The 12,250-nt window shown below is 35.9% G+C and overlaps 1 pseudogene; it reads left to right on the top strand.

The window, feature by feature from the left end:
* The first annotated feature begins 427 nt into the window (after positions 1 to 427).
* LOC140856225 (uncharacterized) lies at positions 428 to 12,250 on the top strand (annotated as a pseudogene).

Here is a 12,250-nt window from a genome sequence, read left to right as displayed (position 1 = left end):
TGAAATTCTCTGTGCCATGAGTCGACCCCTAGGGTCGACCCAAGGGCAAACTTGTAATTTTTGACCAAATCCCACGGGCTCTCTCTCTTTTTGTTGAAAATCCCTCCTTGAGCAGACCCGACACACCGTCTTCTTCCTTCCTCCAAGCCATAGGTCCCCTTCTCTTCTTCTCCAAACCCAAGTTTTCCCTCAAGACTCTTCTCCCACCGCCTCTTACACCTCAAATCGACCCTTAGGAACCAAGTTCCTCCCCTTCTCCCTCTTCATTTGGAGCGATTTGAGCGTGCCCTAGATTCTACCTATCTCTTCCAAATCAGGGTATCACTCCTCCAAAAATCCCTATCCTTCCACTAAAAACCCTTCATCTCACCCTCACATTTGCTCTCCCAAGCTCTGTGCTAGTCTTGTCAGTCAAATGGCTCCGAAAATGAAGCTCCCACAAAGAAGAAAATTGGTCCGCGGGTTGGAAGAGGATATGCACTGGAAGAGACAGGCAACCGAGACCTCATCAGCTTCAATCCCTGCTCCGGCATCTGCTCCAGCTACTTCTCGATCTCTAATAAGCCCCAGTAAGATTCCCTTATCTGATAGGAAGGTAGAACCCAGCAAAAACATAGATTTCAGATTTTTTGAAAAGGAGGGGTTCTCTATCGGATCAAAAATCAAGGATCAAGGTTGGGAATTCTACTGCTCACTTAAAGAAAATACCTATGTGGATCTGGTTAGGGAATTTTATCTGAACTTGAGCTATGGCAATGAAACAGTAAGATCCACTATAAAGGGTATAGAAATCAGTCTAGATCCTATGCTTTTGGGAGAAATTCTTCATTTACCCTGTGAGGGATACTCAAACATGAAACTCCCAGTTAAGGAGGAGGAAATTAATGTGATTCTAGGAAGAACCTTCTCGGGAAGCCTAAACAAATTAGAAGCCAAGATCCTTTCCATTGAGATGAGGATACTACATCAAATGGTAACTAAGTTATTCTTCCCTAGAAGTGGTAGACATGATCTTCTCTCTGGTCAAGATATCTGCATTATGTTTCATGTGATTACCCAAACCCCCCTGAACCTCCCAGCATTAATGATTGAGGCTATGAGAGAAACCCTGAATAGATCCAAGGCATATCTGCCTTTCGGTATGGCCCTCACTTTAGTATTCAGGAGGTTTGGAGTTAGCTTTGAGGGGGAGGCAGTAGCTAGGCTTTCTCACTCTGACACCATCAACCGTCATACTTTGCACCGCATGGGATTTACTAAGACTGATGGTGGTTGGACTAAAGGTGTGGAAGAGAGAGCTGAGGACAGAGCTGAGGAGGAAGGTCCTTCATCACCTCTCCATGATCACAGGGCTGTATCTCCAGACATTCAGTTTGTTTCTAACCATGAGGCTAGGCCATCAGAGTCTGCGAGGAGGCACACTCCAGTCCAGCAGCCAGACAGCAGAGCACTTCCCTCAGAGATCAGATTGGCTGACGACCAGATAGAGATGATCTCTCAGTGTGTAGCTTTCATACTATCTCGACAGTTGGGTACTTCAGCTTTTGCACAGGGATCCACATCTCACGATGTATCTGATCAGACACTGATCCCTCACATCTCCACTATCTTCCAGATGATTACATATCAGTCAGTTCGCATTCAGCAGCTTGAGGGTTGTGTGGTGAGACTGACTGCCAGAGTATTCGACTTGCAGAAGTAAGTACTAGCTCTAGCCTATCCACAGCCACATGAGGACATCACTGAGGTCTCAGACCTATCTGCGGAGGCAGCCAGACTTAGAAGAGTTTTGGAGAGCGGATTTGACTTTCTGAGGAGAGAGATCAGGGGCTCTAGTGAGCATGCTTCCACCCAGTTCACTGCACTGCTACAGTTTATTTCGAGAGCCTTAAACCTTCTGGACACCATCAGACTCTCTCTTGTAGCTCAATCTTTTGCTTCTCAGCCTTCAGGATCTTCTCATCCGTCCACTCATGCTGGCACCTCCACCAGTGGCAGAGGTAGACGTGGTCGAGGTCGAGCTCGGGGATATGATCCTTCATCTCCTCACCCCATTTATGATTCATCTGACTCCGATCCATCCAGTCATGATATCTATTAGATCCAGTGTCTGTCCTTTCTTTAGTTTTAGTCTAGGATCTATCTTTTAGGCTATGTAATGATGTTGACTGATTGACTTTTGTATTTTGAATTACCTCATATGTATTGGAACAACTATGTAATCAGTCACTTTTTGATTATAAATATATACTCTTTGACTTTCAATGAATGACTTTCGAATTAAGTTGCTTTTAATTATGAGTATGCAAAATAACTCATATCCATGATGTAAAATACTATGAATTGCAATATGGTATCCAATTGGTATATCTTTTATGTTTGCTATATTAAGGGGGAGCAAAATAATAAGCAATAGAGAAATAAGCAATCAAGAGCTAAAGAAGTAAAATTGATCCCATCAAAAAGGAATCAAGAAAATATGTCCTTAAAAAAAATAATTAATTAATTAAAAAAATTAAGCAACATATCAGGGGAAGTAGAGAATCTTTGTTGATGCTGTCAAAAAGGGGGAGTAAAGAATCAAAAGCAATATAAGCAAATGAGCAAATTTTTAAATTGTTAAGCAAATGAGCAATAAGCAAATTGTTAAGCAAATGAGCAATATAAGCAAATGGGGATATGTGTCATATGCCAAGGAATCAAAATCATCAGCTCTTCTTTCCAAGCAAATGTATTTATAAGCAATTTTCAAATTGGTAGCAAATTTCATATTTATTTTCAAACTACTTATGATGCATTTCATTCCAATACTTGGCTATAATATTTAAATAATGCATCTTCATAAATTTGAAATTTATGTTCATGCTTTATATATGCTTTTGCTCAAGTATTTTGTCATCATCAAAAAGGGGGAGATTGTTGCTCCTTGAATTGGTTTTGATGATTACAAAGCCTTTGAGGGGGTTACTAATAATTTTTGTTTGAAAAAAAGACTTATTGTATTTCAGGGGCAAAATCATAATTTTACCAAATTCTGATTTGAAAGTATCAAGGGCAAAAACAGAAGATTTGTGATCCATTGGAGAAAATTTTATAATTTTTGGATGTGTATTTTGAAAGATATTCATGTTTGTAAAATTGAGTCGACCCCGTGAGTCGACTCATGGCACAAAGGGCTGAATGGCATGCAGAATTTTTTGGCTGGCACAGTCTGTGAGTCGACCCCATGGGTCGACCCCCAGGCATGAGTCGACCCCATGAGTCGACCTCTACTGTTTTTAGGCCAAAATTACAGAACCATTATTTTCTGCTGTTTTCTACAGAGGTCGACCCCATGAGTCGACCAATGAGCATGAGTCGACCCCATGAGTCGACCTCTGTGATGGAAAAGTTCCGCAACGACTAATTTTTAACCCATTTTAAGTACATTTAATGCTCATTTAATGTGGTCTAACGGCTCTATTTCAGCCCAGATTACTCTCCACCATTTCTTAAGAGTTATAAAAGGGACTTAAAAGGTGGGAATCAACAAGAAAGATTTTTGAAAAGAGGATTTCAAGCATACTTTTCAGCCCTAAGCAAGAGCCCACTCAAAGCATTCAAAAAGCTTTTAATTCAAGTTCACCAACTCCTCAAGTGCTCATTCAAGTCTCCAACCACCTTGACGAAATCAGAAAGAGCTTTCTTCTATTTGAGTAAAGTGTATTTAAAGCTTCATTCACTCATTAAAGGAGCTTCCTTTGCATTTTCTGTACTGTTAATTGTAATACTCTTTGTGAGTTATTGTTTTTGTTTTGGAAGGGTTTCAAAACATGAAAAGGTTGATCCGAACCTTGAATCGGATTGTATTGGTTTGGCTTGTACCCGAAAAATAAGTGGACTAGCTTGGGATAGCTAGAGTCGGAGGTTCCGACGAGTGTATTCAAGTCGAATACAAGTTAGTGGATTGGAATTTTCAAGTAGGAGCTTGGGGAGTGGATGTAGGTGCAAGATGGCACCGAACCACTATAAATCCTCTTGTTTGTGTTGTGCTTAATTGCTCTTCTTTAGAACTTCTTTATTTTCTTGCATTTTTATATTCAACTATTAGCCTTGAATCAATACACTCTCCTTACTAATTTTGCTATTGTTAAATAATCTTCATAAGTTGAAAGTTAAGTTTAAAATTTTTAGAAACCCAATTCACCCCCCCCCCCCCCCTCTTGGGTTGCATAGCTGGGCAACATTATCTCTAGGATGTTTGGAATCTATAGCATTCACATTTTGCTCAACACAATAAATAAAAATATCAACATGTAACTAAAAAAGACTATTAATAAGAAAATCATTTCCAACTTTATTATTTCTCGAATAAATAATACAATGGTCCTAAAAGAAACTAATTATATAATCTTCCTACGTTAAACAAGATACAGAAATCAAATTTCTGCTTGCGGCAGGTATAAAATAACAGTTCACAAAATCAAAATATTTTTTGACGATGATCACAGAGGGTAGATTTTCACAGTCACAGCAACAACTTTTGCTTCATTCCTAACATGTAGGATCATTTCTCCATCCCTCAACCTCCTACTATCGTCAAGATCCTGTAAAAATATGCACAAATAAGTACTGGATGTAGAGTCAAGCATCCAATTGGATACAGAAGAAACTGTCAGGTTTGTTTCTATGATGAGCATACCTCCAGAAGGTCCATTCTTCTTGTTCTTCAGGGTCACCAGGTAAGCTGGATAGTTTCGCTTCTAATGACCATCTTTATCACAGTGGAAACACTTTCCCTTCTCGATAGCTTTTTTCTTCGAAACCTCCTTTTCTTTCTTCTTGCTCTCCACTTTCTGCTTCTTCACGAATTTTTTCTTCTTTCCAGTAGACTTTCTTTTGGAAGAAATCCCACTCCATAACAAGTACAGAGCCCCTTGAACTCTTCAAGGTATCCTCTGTTGTAACCAACATATTGACCAACTCGTAAATGGTGCACTGGATCTTATTCATATAGAAGTTTATAGTAAACTATCCATATGAATCAGTCAAGGACTGCAGGATCAGATCAACTTGCAAGTCCTTATCCATGGGCAACCCGAGCTTCTCAAGCTCTTCGAGATCCTTGATCATTGTCAGACAATGATCATGGACTGACTACCCATCATGCATCTTCACCTTAAAGAGTCACTTGGATACTTCGAAATGAGCTACGCAGCTCTACTCACCATACAACTCTTGTAGGTGAGTCAGCATCTATCTGGCAGTAGTCATATCCTCATGTTGGCGTTGCAATTCGTTAGACATGATGCCAACATGTAGCACCTAATTTTGTTGTCGTCATCCAACCACTTCTCATGAGACGCTCTCTGATCAACGATTGGATGGGCTGGGAGAAAGAGAAAGTCCTAGTCAGGGACATAGGCCAATTTCTTGGAACTCAAAATGATTTTCAAGTTTCAAAGCCAATCCTTAAAATTTGATCCGATCAACCTATTGGTTTCTAGGATATGGACTAAAAGATTAGAAGCAGACATTATTTCTGCAGAGAGTCAAAATTTTTAGTTAGATTTTATAATTGACTTAACTAATTTATTTTAAAAATTTTATTTTTAAAATAAAATAGATCACCCACTATAGTCAAACTACAGCACCCTCAAGATGAATTATCGATGCACCTAAGGTCGGAGAACTAAACATACAACCACAGCTATGAATATGTCACTAATGAGAAGATAGATATCCTTATGACTGTTCGTAAATAGTCATGCTCAGTATCTTTATTCTTAATAAGCACCTGTACTTTCACTCTGATATCTCCACATTGTAAATTTAAGACTCATCTACCTAAAGAAAATGATCATACATCAATCTTTCAGATCATTCACCATCCCCGTGATGATCCTACAATTGAGAATAATTTATAAGTTAACTAAGATTAACACATATCTTAAATTCTCAACTCTTGAGAATATATATTATCTTATCCATTAACCTAATAGATAATTTACAGACACTATTAAACATTATATGAATGAAAATAATCTAATTTTATTAATATCAAAGTTAAATTATAAATTATGCCCTAAAAGTATTTTACAAGTATCAGCCAATCTGGCTTCTAGGGCATACATCTAACACTCCCTTCTCTGAGTTTGAAATCTCCACTTTCTCTCTCTAAAAAGTTTGTCTTTCTTTCTCTACTTTCTCTCTAGAAATTTCACTCTCTAAAATTTTCTCTCTCTAAAATTATTTCTCTCTTTAAGATGATTTCTCTCTATGATTGATCTGGTAAAAGATTTCTTTCAATGATTCTAGTCTGATCCAAAAGAAAAGAATTTTGATCAACGATTGTCGGGCACTATGCCGACATCCACTTTGATCAGATCCGAATACAATCAGATTTGATCTTCCTTGACATTGATGAACTATATATATCTTAGTATAGTCTTTGATCAGATGAGGTTAGATGACCGACCGACCCAGATCGTTAGATGCGACTACATGTGAAACGTATCCTCCTAATTATTCGTATATTTTTTGATTATTTGATTTAATTATATAGAGGTGAACTATCTCGACAAGATGTCTAGCAGTGGGGTACTATGATTGGATCTATGAATTGAAGATTTTGAAAGAAATTTATGAAATTATATGAAATTATTAAAATACATGTGAGGTAAGTAATGCAACTCTTTTTTTAGATTTATCAGTAAATTATAAAATATTTTTTATATTAAATTATTCATAGTTTGAAAATTTGATGCATTGTATTTTGAATTACTGAATATGCTCTTCTTCCCAATATATCAAATGATTTGTGATTGATCATGTTGATTTTGATATCAATTATAGCATTTGATTTTGATGTCATTTGGTTTATGACTTTTTGAATTGGAATATGAATTTATGTTTAATCTGAGATGGATTTTTGACTCACAGTCTGACTATGTTTCGAATCTTACCAATAAGGGTTAAATACTGATACTTTGATATCCTATCAGTGAAGGTCATACACTGGTATTTTGATATCCTACCAATGGGAGTTATGCGCTAGTATTCCAATACCAATCAATAGAAGTTATATTCTAATATTTCAATACCCTATCAATGGAGATTGTGCGCTAATATTTCGATACCCTACCAATAGGAGTTGTGCGCTAGTACTTTGATACTCCGCTAGTAGGGGTTATATGCTAGTATGTCGATACCTTACTAGTGGGGTTGTGCACTGGCACTTTGATACCCTACCATTAGGGGTTATATAGTGATACTTTGATTTACTTCATGGCTGTTAAGACGAACATGATATTTTGAAGAAAATAAATTTATGAATTTGAAAATAAATTTTGAAAAGATTGAATTTGTATAGATTTATTACTATTGTGTGTTTTAAATTGATGCAACTTACATGCTTATTTTTAGTATATTATTATTACTGAATTTATCTAGCTAAAGTGTACATTGCTTAATGGGCTATCTAGCTCATTACTCTATATTTTACTATTTTTACATATTCAAAATATTAGCTTGATTTGGAGATTCGATATGGGAGAGCAAGTTAGAGGCAAACTTTGATATTTTATTTTAAATTAAGATTTATAAAAAATTGATGAAAAATTATAAAATTTTATTTTGTAACACATTTGATTTAGTTATTTAAAATAAAGTTGAATATTAATTATTTAAATTTTATTTTATTTTTGCTTTATGATATCATGATAAGATGTCTTGCATACTTATGAAAAAAGTTCTCCATAGGTATGCGACGGTTGCCATGACCCTTGGCTCGCGATCTCAGGTCCAGAGCATGATAGCTTTGGGCACTGTAAATAAATTTCAGACAAATCTAGGAGAGGATCGTTGGAAAGCTATGAAAAAATTTTTAAGTACTTGAGAAAGACTAGAGATGCTTTTCTCATGTATGGTGGATAGGATTTGAGATTAAAAGGATTTACAGATTTTAGTTTTCAATTTGATCCAGATGATAGTAAATCCATATTAGGATATGTATTTACTCTATATAGAGGAGCAGTGAATTGGAAGAGTTTCAAATAGCAGACTATAGTTAACTAAGTTACTGAGGTAAAATACATTACTGCAAATGAGCTACTAAGAAAGCCATCTGGATGAAGAAGTTTATCATAGAGTTGGATGTAGTTTCAAAGATTGAACACCCCATGCTACTTTATTGTGACAACACTGAGATTGTTGCTTAAACTAAAGAATCAAGGTCTCACTATAAATCCAAGCATATCTTAAGGCGGTTCTATCTTATTCGGAAGATTGTTGAAAGATAAGATGTGATCGTAGAGTAAGTTGACATCAAAAACAACATCATAGATCATTTTATTAAGATCCTATCATAGCAGCAATTTGACCGCCACCTTGATAGCATGGGTATCAAGTATAGGGATGACTGACTTTAGTATAAATAAAAGATTGAAAGAATAATGCTCTATAAGCCAATCGCTTGTGTGATGCAATGATATTTTTCTATATTCTATCATTTTACTCATGTATTTGATATTAACTATTTATTAATAAAATTAAATATTTTATTTCATTATTTGTTGCATCTTGTTACATGATTAAGATTATAATGAACCTCATAAACTAGTTTTTAGGATTGTGATGAGATCATGTCGTAAGATCTAAAATCTTGATAGTCCTAATCTAAAATATTTTTAATTATAAGATCATTGATTTGGAGATCAATGATACTATTAAGGCTGTCATATGCTATATATGCTCGATGGAGAGGATGATTAATCCAACAATTACTTATGTAGTAAAAATAATATAAAGATGTAGGTGCTCATTGAAGAATGAGTTCACTGAACTGACCTACAAAGAGAATATCTAATAGAGCCTTATAAGCATGTTAGTATATGGTTCTCTAATTGGAGTAGTGCAAGTAATCCTTAAACCTGAAATCACTATAGTATCTATATATATAAATCTATGTTTTGGTTTATTTCCTAGCATGACTCTCTGAGACATGTGTGTGATATTTTGGACATAGTGAAATATGTATGAAGATTGTAAGTGGTCAACAAAGAATTGGTCACTCTTTGTAAAAGAAGAGAACATCCCATATGATCTCATAGGATGATGACTCTGAAATTTTTGGTTAAAGTAGGATGAAAATTAGAAAGAGTTTCTAATGTATCATCAACTGAGTCATCATCTTTAAATCGAGATACATATAAATAAGTATTTAAGCTTGACATGATTTCATGTCCAAAGCTTATCTAGGATGTTGCATGATCGAAGGATTAAATTACACGATAACTCATCATTGAAGAGTGTTTTGATATTTTCATCAAAATTCTATATCTTCTAGATAGTCATGAAACATTGCTAGATGCTAATCTTGACTTGTGGACTCGTATGAATTAAAGAATTTAATTCAGCAATCAATTAGAAGGAGTTATAATTTATTGGTGCATTTGGGCTTGACATATTTTTAATTGAGTTAGTTTGGTCATTAGCCTGAGTCTACTACTGACTAGATGTGGAATCTAATGAGTCATACACTCAAGAAATTGATCATGGACTAAAATAATTGGATTTATTAGAAGTCCTATGGGTTTAATTGACATGCTAGCACATGGGTTAACCAAAGTTCTCAATCAACCCTAGCCCAAAGGTATTTGATCTTATCTAGAGTTTTGACCAAGTCAAAGAGAGCTCAAGCCTAGGTCTCCTTGGCACCTTAAACTCCTCATATGAAAGAGTTTCATGTCATATGAAAAACCTTCACGCCACCCTATCCTTTAGCACCCAGAAGGAGGAGTCCTTCTGGTTTACTCCTCTCAACCCCATGAGCCAAAAATAGTTGGCGCATAAGGAGTTGCACCTAGAAGGAAGAGTCCTTTTATCTTACTTCTTCTCCATACCCCAAGAGTTGGTGCATCCCAGGCAGTTTTCTTTTAATTCACACAGAAGCCAAAGAGTTTGGCCACGTGAGAAGGTTATGTGCCCAAGGTTGTCTACGTGCCCCTTCATACATTATGTAAAGGAGGCATTCAAAAGGGAATGAAGTAAGAAAAAGAAAGAAAAAAAAATAGAGTGGAAAGAAAACAAATAGAAAAGAATAGTATCTGCTTTCTTAAGAGGTTGATGTACTAAGAGTTGGACATCTAAAAAAAGAGATGGTGTACTATTCTTTTTAGAGAAGACTTTAAAAGGTTTTATGGGTGTTCCTTGTGAAGGATAAAAAGCTCTCAGGTTGCGGTGCATTTCATCCTTGAGGAGGAATTGCTGAATTCTTATAAAGGATTTTTGGTGTAATAAAAGATTGGGAAGGTCTATGATTAGTTCCTATGTGGACTATCGTTGGAGGGCATCAACTTGGATGTCTAGTAGAGATCATACTAGTATCAGACTATCATCTGATTGGAGGTATACTTCTTACCTGATTATTATTTATATTGTGTTTGATTGACATTAACAAGGTCTACCTAGGATTGGGTTTTGGTTTGCTTATTTTGAAGAGTTAGTAGCATGTTAAAAAAAATGAAAACATTCTGTTGCATAATCGAAATCCAACAGGATATGCTACTTTGTTCCACAACTGAAGTCTATTCATTCATTCGAGTAACTCAAAAAGTAGTTTGTTACATCCTCTGGCAATAATTGTGCATAGTCAAAGAACTCTGATAGCCTCTTCTCCATCCAGCAGGGAGAGGGAGAGTCACTGCATGACTACATGGTGTGATTCAATGCGGCCACACTAGAAGTATATAACTTCGATGGCTCGGTTGTCATGTCGGCTCTTAAGTGAGGACTTTAGAATGAGTGTCTGATTTTCTCTCTTGATAAATATTTTTTTAAAGACTACACCGACCTCCTCGCACAAGCTTGGAAGTACGCATAGATAGAAGAGGCTTAGGTTGTGCGTCGGCAGGCTGAAGGAGGAAGAGCAACTAGTAAGAAATGAGCTTGCAAGGAGCCCCACGAAGCTCAGAGTGAAGGTGAGTCCTCCTAACTACTGAAGAACCCTAGATCGAGGAGCCCACCTCAATGATTTAACAACTAGAACCCCTTTTCTGCTTCTCAAGCCCATATCCTGATAGAAATTAAGGAATAGGTGTATTTACACCAACCTCAATCGATGAAAGCCTCACCAACGAGGAGGAACAAGAAAAAGTACTATCGCTTCCATCGCGACCATAGCCACAATATCGAGAGCTATCTCCAACTAAAGGATAAGATCAAAATCCTGATTCGAAGGGACTACCTTAGATAGTATGTCCACAAATAGAAAAATCAAGCACCGAAGAGCCACCTCGGTACTAGCCCGATGAGGAGAATAATGGTAACTGACTAATAGCTAATGTTATAAATATGGTCTCAGGATTCGCCAGTAGTAGGGGAGTAGATGATCTGAAGAGGCAGTGCATGGGAGATGTAGTTTCTTTTTCCGATGATGATCTCCAAAGAGTTCAAACTTCTCGTGATGATGCTATCATCGTATCAATGATAATAGCAAATTATGATGTAAAATAAATTTTAATTGATAATAAAAATTTGATCGATATTCTACTTTATAATGCATTTCAAAGAATGAGATTACTTACTGATTATGTCACTCTTCCACCAATTGTTACACATCTAGAAATTAACAACAACCATTGACTTTGGCCCTATTTTAAGGTATATCTTATATCTCATAATATTATAATAATATTATAACTCTTTTTTAATTATTATATTATTTTTATTATTTATATTATAGGATTGCATTCATGCCATAGATAGAACTCACATGCCTGTTACTTATCAAAGAAAGATGCCCCTCCATATCGAAATTAGAAAATAACTTTATCCCAAAATGTTATGTTAGCATGTGATTTTAACCATCGATTTGTATACATTTCGATAGGTTGGGAAGGCTCAGCTTCAGATGCAAGGGGCTTGGAATCAGCTTTGAGAAATTATTTTTATATACCAAGAGGTAAATTTTATCTTATAGATGTAGGATATGCAAATACACCATCCTTTATTGCTCCATATAGGGGGATTCGCTATCATATTAGAGAGCAAGAAATTAGCAATACAAAGCCACAAAATAAAAAAAAAAACTATTTAATCTTCATCATGCCTCTCTTAAAAACATATTGAGCGATCAATTGGTATACTAAAAATGCAATTCCCTATTCTAAAAGTAGCAACTTTTTATCCAATTGATACTCAAATTAAGATTGCTACTACAATGATTGTATTACATAATATTATTAGTATTTTTAATGGAGATAAAAAATGA

Source organism: Elaeis guineensis, chromosome 3 (assembly GCF_000442705.2).
Source record: "Elaeis guineensis isolate ETL-2024a chromosome 3, EG11, whole genome shotgun sequence".
Taxonomy (NCBI): Eukaryota; Viridiplantae; Streptophyta; class Magnoliopsida; order Arecales; family Arecaceae; genus Elaeis; species Elaeis guineensis.
The sequence above is the reverse complement of the archived record's forward strand: the minus strand, read 5'-3'. Positions and strand labels throughout refer to the sequence as shown.